The sequence below is a fragment of the Dermochelys coriacea genome, chromosome 11 (genome assembly GCF_009764565.3).
Source record: "Dermochelys coriacea isolate rDerCor1 chromosome 11, rDerCor1.pri.v4, whole genome shotgun sequence".
In the NCBI taxonomy this organism is placed as follows: domain Eukaryota; kingdom Metazoa; phylum Chordata; order Testudines; family Dermochelyidae; genus Dermochelys; species Dermochelys coriacea.
The window spans coordinates 50,842,804-50,856,567 of record NC_050078.2 but is presented as its reverse complement, the minus strand read 5'-3'; positions in this window follow the sequence as shown (position 1 = coordinate 50,856,567).

The following is a 13,764-nucleotide window of genomic DNA, read 5'->3' as shown; positions in this document are numbered from 1 at the left end:
CATGCGCACCTTGGAACTTTTTTTTTTCTTTTCCGCTTTCCAAGCTTTACTGGACAAGTCCAACCTTGGTGATATTCCTGAGCAGTCATTGCACAATGTAAACGTTACAAAAAATATAAACAAATGGCTTAAATAAACTCAGTGGATGGTTTTCTGAAAAGAGTTAAGGGTTTAAGAAGCAGTACTTCAAAAAGCCATGAGTACGGCCATGATCTTCCCAAAAAGCCATGATCTTCCCAGAAGCAGAAAGATCAGGAAGGTTTAAGTTGCCCCACAAACAGATACAGGACTTCAGCTGCTTAGTCTTTCTTATCCCACAACATTCACAACTGAGTTTAACTTGATCTTTGTAATCATGTAACCTCCACTAAATGGGGGACTATACTCCTCAGACCCCCATGCAAAGGAAACCATCCTCACACAAATCCCCCCCATACATCTACGAAAGAGGGCCTCAGCCAACTTTGCGCTACCTTTCCATCTTTACATAAGTCCTGTGAGGATGCTCCACAGGGGCTGGATGCACATGGTAGGAAGGGGTGGTGAGTGGATGAGCCAAGGACTCACATGGCCTCCTAATCCTCTGAAGCCTGCAGAATTTACCCAAAAAAGATCATGGGATTATATACCATATAAGATTACATTAGTTCTATTGAGCCCTCTCTAATAGCACAGTTACTTTGGAGTCATTTTAACAGAAAACTGGAGGGGAGCTGCCACAGAGATGGCCCTGGCCTTTTGAAAACCTCCAGGAGTAAGGGGCAAGATCCTCAGTGGGTGTGAAACGTCATAGCTCTATTGACTTCAATTGAGCTACTGATGACATACAAATTAAGCATCTGTCCCTTGAGCTGAATCCTGTGGCCTGTTCCCCCATGGAATGATTGGAGGGGATGGGGGAAGGGAAATCTTCAAGGGGATCCTCACAGAGATTTCTTCCTCTGACTCCCCTACCATAGGTTTCACCAGGCAAGATGGAGGGTGATCATGCTCAGTAAACCTTGATACTGACACACAAGTTATTTTCTTATCATATAACAGAGTGCAAAATAAAAAAGTAGGATAACATGGAATAAAATGATTATATATATCGTAAATACTCATTTTTCAAACTAATGATTCTTTAGAGTTTTGCCAGTTGTTTGGACCTGAGCATTTCAATGGGCAACTTTATCCTCTCTATTTAAAAATACAATCCTTTAATATCAAGTCTAAAGGTGTTTTTGTATTTTTTTTAAAAGAAAGATTACCCTATATTGAAATGGAACATCAGCTTTTATAAATTACAAAGAACTCTGACTCCCTCTTGTGACTGAGGAACAGAAAGCGAACAAACCTTCCAGTTGAAGTTTGTTTCATAGAGTGTGCAGTATGTTATTCTTGCAAATGAGACTGCATTCAGAATGAGTCCCAAAAACCTTTTGCCCATTGGAACAAGAGAGAACTAATTCAGATTAACTACATTCCAAATGGTTTCTTCCAAACTTAATAGCAGAGATTCCAAGGGGAAATGGATCATACCGCAGGGACAATAATATTATGTGTTTCAGAGTAGCAGCCGAGTTATGTGTGTGTTCTATGTCTGAGTGCCTTTGCTTTAGGACCCATTGTGAATTTCACCTTGTCTTTATTCTTGAAGCACTGTGTCTTAAAATAAATAGATTACTGACCATCAAGTATCATTCCACCAGCCAAGGATCAGAGATGTTCACCACACTATCTGCTCCCCCTGCAGCAAGCCCCCCCACCTGGGCCTCCAGAAAACCCCTATGACCCCTATGCGAAGGTACAATGGAATGGGTGCTATAAAACTAACTTTCCTATCTTTTTGTCATCCACACAGGGGAAATCCTCAGCTGAACCTTTGGGGCAGCTTTAATGTCATTTTGTGCTGTTCTAGTGATTCAAAGTGACCTTACAGGGGCTGCCACATTATCAGGATGTCTCCCCAGGAACCAACTAATGGTAAGAACTGCAGCTTAATTTATGCATTTCCTCTTAGTTCCTCTTAGAATTTTCCAGCCTGTGTCAAGTGACTATTTAATGTTTTTATCTTTAAAACAAAACAAAAAAACCCTCTAGCTTTTATACCTATGTTTACATATTAAACATACAGAAATAGCTCGCTGAATACAAACAATGACAATTAGCACTGCCTGGAATCTCCACAGTGCTGTGTGGGCCTGTCCTCAGGACATCCCTCCTACCCTCAGCCGTGACCCTGCACACGCCTTACACCTGGGTTTGCAAATGGGTCACTGGAAGGTAGCCTTATGGCTGTTTTCCACAGTGCTTCTCCTGGGGGAATTCCACCACAATTGGAATTAGGGCTTTTAGGGCCCCTTTATGTGGCATAAAGGGGCTGGATTGTATGCGTGGGTGTGGGGGGGGAAGGATCTGTGGTGTGTGAGACTGACAATCCTATAATTACAGTAGAAAAGAGAAACTACTCCCCATTTTTTCAGATCATCAAGAACCATCATATCCACAGTATTGGTGAAGTAATGAAATCTCTTTTCTTATCCATACCTGGAGTGACCTAGTTTGAGATGACAGTTTCTTCCCTTATGTCTGGGTGAGCTCGGCAAAGTCTTCAATCAGAGATCTTTCCCAAATATTCCAAGAAATCCCCAGATAGAGAAGATGGCCACAGGGCCTACTAAGCCTCTTCAAAGGATTTTTCAGATGGCTGCCAGAATAAATAGGGACATTGGATTCAGTGTGGCCCACTTAGTGCTAATGAGAATCTGTGCAGAAAGGGACAATAATGATTTGCAACTATGCTGGAAAGAGCCACTTCCACAGTGAGCCCAATCCCTTCTTGGCACCTGGAGGAAGTGATGACCTTGTGAGAGATGGTCAAGCGGAGGGCAACCCCCAATCTGAAAGGAGAGTTTTACAATCATTAAGGAACATATACAGCATATTTATGTTACTAATGAAGTTCATTTGTTATGAGGCCACAGTCAAGGTGCATCTGTCAAAGTGAGTGACTTTCCTGGCTTGGCCATCTCTGCCTTTCCCATGACTTTTCTGAAAGTTATGCATCTGAAGCAAGTAATATCGCCCTGAGCAGAGGATGGTTCTCAAATGAATAGCGTAAGAGGGGGAAAAAAAACCTTCTCAAAGATGGTGTACATATAATGGGGCAAAACCTTCTGTCTTCTTAAATGATTGTGTCATTTCCTGCTATTCTCCTTATGGAAATATTTATTTTGTGACCTCAAATACCGGCTAATCAGGAGGCCTGATTCTTTGCAGAAATTTTCAATGTGCAGTTGAATAGAATACTATTTAGAATGAATTCTTGGGTAGTGCCCTTCCTGTCTAATGAGGAGTTGTTCTGCTGGGAAACTGCAAAGGCAAAAGATACACACGGGATTTTATTAAAACAGGGTTTTTTCCTTTGTTTTTCTCAGATGCTACAAAGGACTAAAACAGCAAACCTTAGAGAAAGTGGCCATGACAGTGAAAGATGACATTCAGGCCCACTCAGACACTGAGATGCAGAAAATGCTGCGCCTTTTGGGACAAGAAAAAGTCAACAAAATAACACTACTTTTTTACAACTATGCTACGTTCCATTTGGTTGATAAGCAATACAGAAGTAATATTTTTTCTGGTTTTCCGAAGCACCAGGAGGGCATAAATGAGTGCATAGTATTATAGTGGAAGTATTCGTGCATACCCCTGGTAAACTTCTAAAACACAAAAGGATAGATAGACTAAGGGATTTAAAATAATTAAATATCAATGGGGCCAAAAAGTGAGAGAGTGACTTTATAGCCCGGTTGTGAGGACACTCGCCTAGATTTTGGGAGCATAGGGTTCAATTCCATCGTCCAATCAATATTTAGTTACACAAAGTGGAACAGCTTCAACAGGAAAGACTGAGAGGGACCCACCGAGCCTGAAGGTTGAACAGACTCACCTGGGATACGGAAGACCCAAGTTCAAGTCCCTGCTCCAAATCTGGCAAAGTAGAGATGTGAAAACAAGTCCTCCACATGCCAGGAGAGTGCCCGAACCACTGACCTATTGGCTATAATGGGGTGCAGTCTCTCTTTCCCTCTTGAGCGCTTAACTCCAGAAGAGGGTTCACAGCTGTGAATCTGAAGCAGAAGTAGGTACCTCCCTCCAGCCCAGAGCTAGGCGCTTAACTACCTTTTGAGGTACCTCAACCCCTGCTGGTGGCTATCACATCATCTTGCGGGCACATGATTCAGTAAAGCAAAAAATAGGGACAGAAGAAATGTATCCTTAAGGAGTTGCTGTTCCCAAGCAGATCCATAGGCAGCCAAGAAAAATGTGTGTTTGTGTGGAGCTATGTAGTGGCACATCTGCTCATCACCACCTTAGTTTCTGCCAAGATGGAAAATCCAAATCAATTTAAAAAATGACAGGTGTCCCCATAAATTTTGAAACGTTGATGCAGGTTAATTCTCCTGCATTGTAGAAGACTGAAAGTCATTTAAGAAAATATGCTATACAAAATCTGATCTCTTCAGTATTATTCATGTATATTTACCTCCAAAAGTACCCTCTATCATTCCATTGACTCACAACACCCCTGACAAGATACATACCTCATCATTCAGCAGAGACTGCTGAGTCAGCTGGGTATTCATGCCATTGCTGCTCTGCTCCAAGGTTTATGAAAGGTGAGAGCAGTTTTAAAATTCAGTTTTAAAATTCACAGGACTCCACAGGCCCCCAGATGATGGAGCTGCACCCCCTTTCCAGGTGGACTTAATACCAGAATGGGCCCACAAGCCGGGTTGCACCAATGGAAGTGAACATATCCTCTGGAACAAATGAAGTCAGGGTGCATAATGATGCTGTTGTGGGTACACACCTGAAGCCCATATGCAAATCTTCCCTTATCACTAGATATTTGTAAAGTACAGTCTCTTCTGAATCACAAAATAAGGCCTTGTCTACATAATTATCAACTGAAGATTTTTTATTAACTCCTAGCATTTTCAACCACGCTATTGCCATGCTGACAGCTTCAGAGGTAAAGGAAGAGTCTCACTACAGATGTTTGCAAAAAGAAAAGGAGTACTTGTGGCACCTTAGAGACTAACAAATTTATTAGAGCATAAGCTTTCGTGAGCTACAGCTCACTTCATCGGATGTATTTGGTGGACTAATCCGATGAATTGAACTGTAGCTCACGAAAGCTTATGCTCTAATAAATTTGTTAGTCTCTAAGGTGCCACAAGTACTCCTTTTCTTTTTGCGAATACAGACTAACACGGCTGCTACTCTGAAACCTGTCATTATGCAAGACTACAGATGTTTGAATCACTGGTCTGGCTCTTATCAACACCCACTTTGATTGCATAGCAGGAAGATTTAATCTAATCATGGTAGCCGGCAAGCAGAGAACACAGAATTGTAATAAAAATATACTATTTTAGGGCCAGGACACAGCAAAGGAACAAAATGAGGCGCCTGTTACAAGGAGACGCAAAATCCTTATCTGGGCTAACAGAATTAGCTGTGCCCTGAGGAACTAATCTACCTTTTAGTTTGCTGAAACACCTGCTACATAATACATGAGGAACTCAGCAAAAGTGAATTAGTTTCATTACATGGTATGTCAATAAAGTGATTTTAATCACTTCAGTCTAATCAGAATTTCAAATTTGATTTCCATCAAGAGGCATAAAAGAACAATTCACGAACAAACAACTTACTAACCATTCCGTTAGAAGGCAAATCATAAATAACAGGAAGATCCAGAATCAGAATGGCAGCAGCATGCTTAAGAGGAAGATCAACAGTTCCAGAATATAAACATTACTCCTAAAGTTCCTGACTAAAAAAAACTTCACTTTTTAATTCTTTGTAGATAATATAGGAAAACAAAAATATTAAGAGAAAATATGATAGAAAACAAAAACTCACTATAACCTGATGTTTTTCTATATTACTACTCAAAATCGTAAGTAATCTGCTCTGATATTACTGTATGATTTACCAAATGCAGATAAAAATAGGTTGTACCTCCTATCTCTAGACTAGGGGTGGCCAACCTGTGGCTCCAGAGCCACATGCGGCTCTTCAGAAGTTAATATGCAGCTCTTTATATAGGCACCAACTCCAGGGCTGGAGCTACAGGCACCAACTTTCCAATGTGCTGGAGGGTGCTCACTAAAGCACAGCTACACCGGTGCACCAACAGCACTGTATATGTAGACAACCTTAAGGCAAAACTTAGATTAGAGGTGGGAAAACTAGTTTCCTGACAATCTGGTTTTGTTGTCTGCTCAGAGTACTCTGAGATGTGCCTCTCTGAGTTTGATAAACAGAAGCGGTAAAGATTGGAAAAAAAAAATGGCCAAAGCACATGTCCCTTTGAGCAATGGAAATGTTGGGAATTAATGGATACAGGAGAATTTCATGGTTTTATTGTTTATTGTTGTGTTTTTTTCATGTGTCCATATTTTTCTTATTTTTTCTGATGAGTTCTGGTCTGATGGATAATTTTCCTATGCAGTTCTCCAAATGTGAATGGGTGCAGTAACATTAAAAAAAAATAAAAAAAACTCTTTTTTTGAATACCTGTCCCAGAAAAAGCTGGACATTTCATTTTTGCAAGAGATGCACACCAATGCTGGCAACCAAACCCACTGGCTTACTGAGGTTTTTCTGAGTCATGGTTCCACTGCAAGTGCAAGGGTTGCCATTTGCTTACAGACAGGGTGAAGCCAGATTTGGTGGTTGTGCAGGAAGTTGTTCCAGGACATTTATTGACAGTTCAAGCTACTTTTGAGTAACATCATCTTTTCTTTATTAATACTTATGGTCCAGCAGTAGGGAAAGACAGGGTGTGGATTTTTCAGATTTTGGGAGCTCGTTTTGCAAATTGTTTGGTAAGTGATGTTTTAATTTGGGGGGGGGGGGTGATTTTAATTGTATTCTTAATGAGAGATTGGATAGGAATTATTCAGAACCACATCCACTGCCTGCTCAGCAACTTGCAACTCTTTTACAGGTTTCTTACCTGACTGATGTATGGCAACATTTTCACTCTTATGCACAGCAATACATCTGGTTGCATTCTAGCGGCAGTTCTTTCTCTACAGCCTTTTTGAATCATTATGTTTTTATTGATCATTTGTCTCATTTTCTTTCTAGCTGTATTGTCCCTACCAGCATTTCAGATCATGTGTTGGTCTTATTTGTGTTGTCTCTTCCTTCTATTCAAGACCATTTTCCATATTGGCATTTTAATGCTCACTTTTTACAGGATGTTCACTTTTGGGGGGAGTCTGGAGTGCCTCAAAGGATGTTTTCCCCTCCTTGAAGCCATGGAGGGAGGTGGGTGGGTACTGGTAAACCAAGTGCCAGCTCTGGCCAAAGCTGTAGGCATTATCTAAGAACTGACAAACTCATAGCTGGAAACCAAACCAGCTGTATGTTAGTTTTGTTCAAAGTAGGTATTAGTCTTATAAGAATGTATTTAGTGTTTAAATTCCATGAAATGCTTGTAAATTGCTGCATGCATTAATCTCACTTGTGTCTCAATTCCATGCTACAAGGTAAAATATATGTTTGTTTTATTATTGTAAAAGTGCCTGCTCTGAACTTGTGAACTCAGACAGGAAGAGTGGCTCCTGCCACCCATCCAGGAGGACTATCAAAATGAAGTGGGCCATTACAAGACAAAAGCTTTGTTAATTGCCCCATCCACCCATTGAGAAGTAGGTGCAAAAGGCCTCATCCCATCAGTTTTAATGCTGAAAAAGGGAAATGAAAATAACTAAATGAAGATTTTTTAATCTTTGTGCTATTTGAGCTCTCACAAGGGCTAACGAAAGCAGAGCTTGCCAGTCTTGACCTTGGTTAAGCCCTAAAAAGACATTGAGTGCTGACATATTACTTACATCTCTGTCACCTTTTGAATAACAGAATGAAATTCATTTCTATATACTGTGACAAAGTTCCTCCTCTACCTTGGTGGGTCTTGCGCTTATTGGCGGATTTGCTTGCCTTGGAGATTCACGGCAGCCCTCAGCTTGGCCATTTTTCTGAACCCACAGTCCAGGTCGACTCCTCCTGTGTCTGACCAGGAGTTGGGAGGTTTGGGGGGAACCCGGGCCTGCCCTCTACTCTGGGTTCCAGCTCAGGGCCCTGGGGAATGCAGCTGTCTAGAGTCCCTCCTGCAACAGCTGTGCAACAGCTACAACTCCCTGGGCTACCTCCCCATGGCCTCCTCCCAACACCTTCTTTATCCTCACCGTAGGACCTTCCTCCTGGTGTCTGATAATGCTTGTACTCCTCAGTCCTCCAACAGTCCACGTTCTCACTCCCAGCGCCTCTTGCTCCCAGCTCCTTAAACGCACACCACAAACTGAAGTGAGCTCCTATTTAAATCCAGGTGCCCTGATTAGCCTGCCTTAATTGATTCTAGCAGTTTCTTGATTGGCTGCAGGTGTTCTAATCAGCCTGTCTGTCTTAATGGTCTCCAGAAGGTTCCTGATTGTTCTGGAACCTTCCCTGTTACCTTACCCAGGGAAAAGGGACTTACTTAGCCTGGGGTTAATATATCTGCCTTCTATTACTCTCCTGTAGCCATCTGGCCCGACCCTGTCACAATACATGCTTGCTTGCTTTAACCAGCAAATAACTCTCTATGTCTTTTTTCTAGTTAATAAATCTTTACTCAGTTTTATTACAGGATCGGCTACAGGTATGAGATCTAAGGTACAAATTGATCTGGGATAAGTAACTGGTCTCTTGGTACTAGCAGCAACCTGGCTGGCAAGATAGAAAAGCCCAAGGGTACTGAGACTCCAGGGTAAAACTGGTTTCAGGGTTGCAGCTGTGTTAGTCTGTATCTGCAAAAAGAAAAGGAAGACTTGTGGCACCGTAGAGATTAACAAATTTATTTGAGCATAAGCTTTTGTGAGCTATAGCTCACTTCATCAGATGCATGCAGTAGGAAAAAGTGGCAATTCTTCAACAAAAAAACTTCAAAAACAGACTCCAACGAGAGATTGCTGAATTGGAATTAATTTGCAAACTGAGACACAATTAATTTAGGCTTGAATAAAGACTGGGAGTGGATGTGTCATTACACAAAGTAAAACTATTTCCCTATGTTTATCCCCCCTCACTGTTCCTCACACGTTCTTGTCAACTGCTGGAAATGGCCCACCTTGATTATCACTACAAAAGGTCGTCCCCCCATCCTCCTGCTTATAATAGCTCACCTTACCTGATCACTCTCATTACAATGTGTATGGTAACACCCATTGTTTCATGTTCTCTGTGTATATAAAATCTCCCTACCGTATTTTCTACTGCATGCATCTGATGAAGTGAGCTATAGCTCACAAAAGCTTATGCTCAAATAAATGTGTTAGTCTCTAAGGTGCCACAAGTACTTCTTTTCTTTTTTCAGGGTAAAACTGTTACAGTGATCTAGGAATTCACATTTGTTACTAGGTTGGTGAAATCTAATGGTAGAACATACTGCTAGTTTGCGATGCCTCCCTTGCTTTTGACAGTCGGCCCTGAGGTTGGCATGACTGTAGGGAAAGTTAATATTAAGTATTTTTGTCAGCAATACACTCAGTATTCAAGGTATGGACATACCATGTATTTAAATAGTGGTATTATGATATTTTCTTATCAATATCCCTTTTCTAATGGTTCCTAAAATTCCACTAGCTTTTTTGACTACCACTGACCACTAAGGAGATGTTTTCAGAGAACTATTTGTGATGACTCCAAGATCTCTTTCTTGAGTCGTAATAGCTAATTTAGACCCCATCATTTTGTATGTAGAGGTGAAATTATGTTTTCCAATGTGCATTACTTTTCATTTATCAACATCATAATTTCATCTGCCATTTTGTTGCCCATTCACCCAGTTTCATGAGATCCCTTTGTAACTCTTCACAGTCTGCTTTGAAGTTAACTGTCTGCAAGCTTTGCCACCTCACTGTTTACCCCTTTTCCCAGATCATTTAGAAATATGTTGAACAGCACTGGTCCCAGTATAGATCCTTGGGGAACCCCACTATTTACCTTTCCACTGTGAAAACTGACCGTTTATTTCTATCCTTTTTTCCTATCTTTTCACCAGTTACTGATCCATGAAAGAAAGTTCCTTCTTATCCTCTGACAGCTAAGTTGCTTAAGAGCCTTTGGTGAGGGACCTTGTCAAAGGCTTTCTGAAAGTTCAAGTACACTATATCCACTGGATCACTCTTGTCCACATGTTTGTTGACCCCCCTCAAATAATTTTAATAGGTTGGTGAGGCATGATTTCCCTTTACAAAAACCATGTTGACTCTTCCCCAACATATTGTGTTCAGCTATGTGTCTGATAATTCTGTTGTTTACTATATTTTCAACCAATTTACCTGGAACTGAAATTAGGCTTACTGGCCTGTTGTCAGGATCAGGATCCTTCCCCTGGAACAGCAGCACCAGACAGCCAGCAAAAGGGAACGTCCTTGCGCCCACCAGTCCAAGAGCTATGACAGTGGCTAGGAGAAAGGAGAACCTCTGAGTCCAGTGGAGGAAACCCTCATGTGCAGTATGGTCCACATGACCAAAAGCCCTACCTCCTCTGATCTCAGCAGGAATAATAGCAGCTACAGTGCTGAGCTCTTAAATAGGGCTTTTTACCAGAGATCTCCAAATGCTTTACAGAGGAAGACAAGTATCATTATCCCCATTTTACAAATGAGGGAAGTGAGCCACAGAGAGATGAAGTGATCTGGCCAAGGTCGCTCAGTAGGCAGAGTGCAGGGAATATAACCAAGGTCTCCTGAATCCCAATCAAGTGCAAGTCCATTGGACTGTTCTAGATATGTCAGAAGCTTGGTAAGATATCTGTAGACTAGTCCATTAAAGATGGAATCATTTAGGGCCAAATCCTGCACCTGAAGTCTCTTGTAATTTGGCCATTGATTTTGAGGAGTTCAGGTTTGTGGCCTTAGATTGCACATGCAATAAGGAGGGGACCACTTTCCTTGTGATTTGTAAACCATCAGGCATATGATCCACACTCAATACATCAAAATGAGCAAATGCTACTTCTGCTACTGACTTTAGAAACACTGGAGGTGTCACACTGAAGACAGAGACTTCACACACAATGGGACAGACTCCCAAGATGTGGCACAGCCCCTTTGTGCCACTGAGGTGGTCTAAAGGGGCCACAATCTTCTGGGCATTTGCTGCAGGAGAGTAGGGGAACTCTCCGTTGGTGCATCTGTGATGTTGCTGGCACTGAGCCTCTGCCTTCAACTCTCTTCCCAGGATAGGGAGCATGTTGCGCGGGGTAAGAGAAGCATGGTGGAGCTGTGTTCAGTTCCACTAATCCTCCACTGATGTAGGATCCATTGAGGATCATACACTTATGGCAGGGCTACTGGAATAATTTTTATAATGGGGGTGCTGAGAGCCATTGAACAAAACTGTAAACTCTATATATGATGGAAACCATTTCAAACCAGGGGGTGCGGCAGCACCCCTATTTCCAGCACCTATGATTGATGGTGCAACCTAGAGCTTCCTGGCAACAGCTGTATGTTGCATCAGAGCTTGGGCTGGCCCTTAGAACCAAGAGCTGGACCTGGCTCTAAGTACCCCTGGCCCTCACTTCTCCTGAACTGAGCAAAGCCCTGAGTAGAGAATCTAGACCATTACATGCAATTGTAAAAAAAAGAAAAATAAAAAAAAATAGCTGGAAAGACATTCCTCAAGTAGTCAGTGTACTGGAAACGGAAGACAAACTGCAATTGGATCCAAAATTAGTACTAATGAGCATAATTCCAGAAAATCAGCCATCACTGCACAAACCACAAAACTCCTATTAATAGTATTCTGATATGCCAAAACTATCATTACAAAGAAGTGGAAATTCCCTACAAGCCTATAGTAAAATAGAAATGATGACTCAAGGTATTGCATGCTGTGAAATAAATGAGAACATTGTATATGTAGATTAACAAATTTGACAAGGCATTTTTTTGTAACACATGGGAACCGTAGATTCATTACTCAACATAATATTAACTTGGAACATGAGATCTAAGTCTTTCACAGTGAAGTATATATTGCAGTTATGCTACAGCTATTATCTCTATTAGAGAACTAGGTTTTTTTTTTAAATGTACAAACTGTAACAAACACTCTCTAAGAGATGACACCTCCTGTAAAAAGTTTTACATGGTTGCATGATTTTATGCTATAGGCATAAACAGTACATGGTTGCATGATTTTATGCTATAGGCATAGCATAAACAGTATATAGTATTAGATTAATATTCTCTTAGCAAAGTTTCATCGCCTTTTGACCAATCTGATACTCTTCCTGTATTTGTGCTCTGTTGAACACAAGCAAGCTCACGGCTTCCTGTGTGATGGTGATAACATATGTCTGACTTTGTTGTTGGCTGCTGGAGTGGAGGGGAAGACAATGCCCTTTCACCTGTCTAAAGCAGCACAGAGCTTATCAGATCCTCTCCAGATATCACTGAAGGAAATGGGCTGGGAGGGCTGGCCCCACATAGGAAACATATATATAAAAAACTGTCAGTGGTAATCTTTTTTTAATGCCATTAGAAAAGCACTTCTGCAAAATTTAGTCCTAGACAATGGCATTTGTACAAGGTAATTTGAAGTAAAAGAACAGGAGAAAGCATGAGATACAGCATATTAAACTTAGGTTCGTATCTTCTTAAGTGATTTTATAGTCACACATAGCAAGCGTGCTTCACTTTATGGTGCCAGAATAAATTGTTCTTCCCTGTTCTTCCTCTTCTCTGTTTCTACAGTAGACCAAGCCTTTAAAGGTCATACATTGTGTTATAAGCCTCCTTTTCCCCCCAATAGTACATTTTAGGGTTTTGTTAATCTGCTAGGGTTTCTCGCCAAGCTATGGCCAAGCACATTTTCTTTAAAATGACCATAAAGGAAAGCATATGTCCAGGTGACTATTAGGACCATCTCTGAATGTCCCAGCAATCTAGATAATATTCATATGCTAAACTAGTAAATAAAAAGGACTGTACTGTTTAATAAAACACGTGATCTCCTCTACATAGTTACACTAAGTCAATTAACACTAAAAATGATAAAAGGGCATCAACAAACCAAACTTGATTCTAAAGGTTTTTTTTCCCCATATTGTTAGCAAGACACACTGGAACTGATAACTAATTGTGATTAAACAAACAAACTCTCTTTTTCATTGTGTTTACTTTGTGCATTTGACAGCACTTTATAATCAGTTTCACTGCTTCCTGTATATAGGGCCTGATCAAAAACTTCCACTGAAGTCAATGGGAGTGTTTCTAGTCATTTCAATGACAACTGGATTCAGAGAGATACACGCTTAAAAAAAACAGGATGTAATTGACAAAACAAAAAATTGCAGTGGGACTCAGGGTCAGACGTAGCACCTGAAATGACAGAACTTTCATTTTTGAATTAACAAGATTTCAAGCTGGTGTTGTCCCTTTATCTTTATATATTTATTAATGTTGTTACATTTCACTCTCAGAATCCTAAATTCTTTCCAGAAACAAACCTGTCAATACAATAACAAAATTGAATGGTGAAATAATTTAGAAGTCAGGAAATGGTGTTGGAATGCATATTAAAGCATATGAAACACAGGAGTGATAGTAAAACCAAATTTTATTCCCTGACCTAGTTACCTGACATGGGTCAGGGTTAAAAAAGGTTAGTGCCCGTTTCCTGACAAGAGTCAGTATCCACTTATTCAAGAGA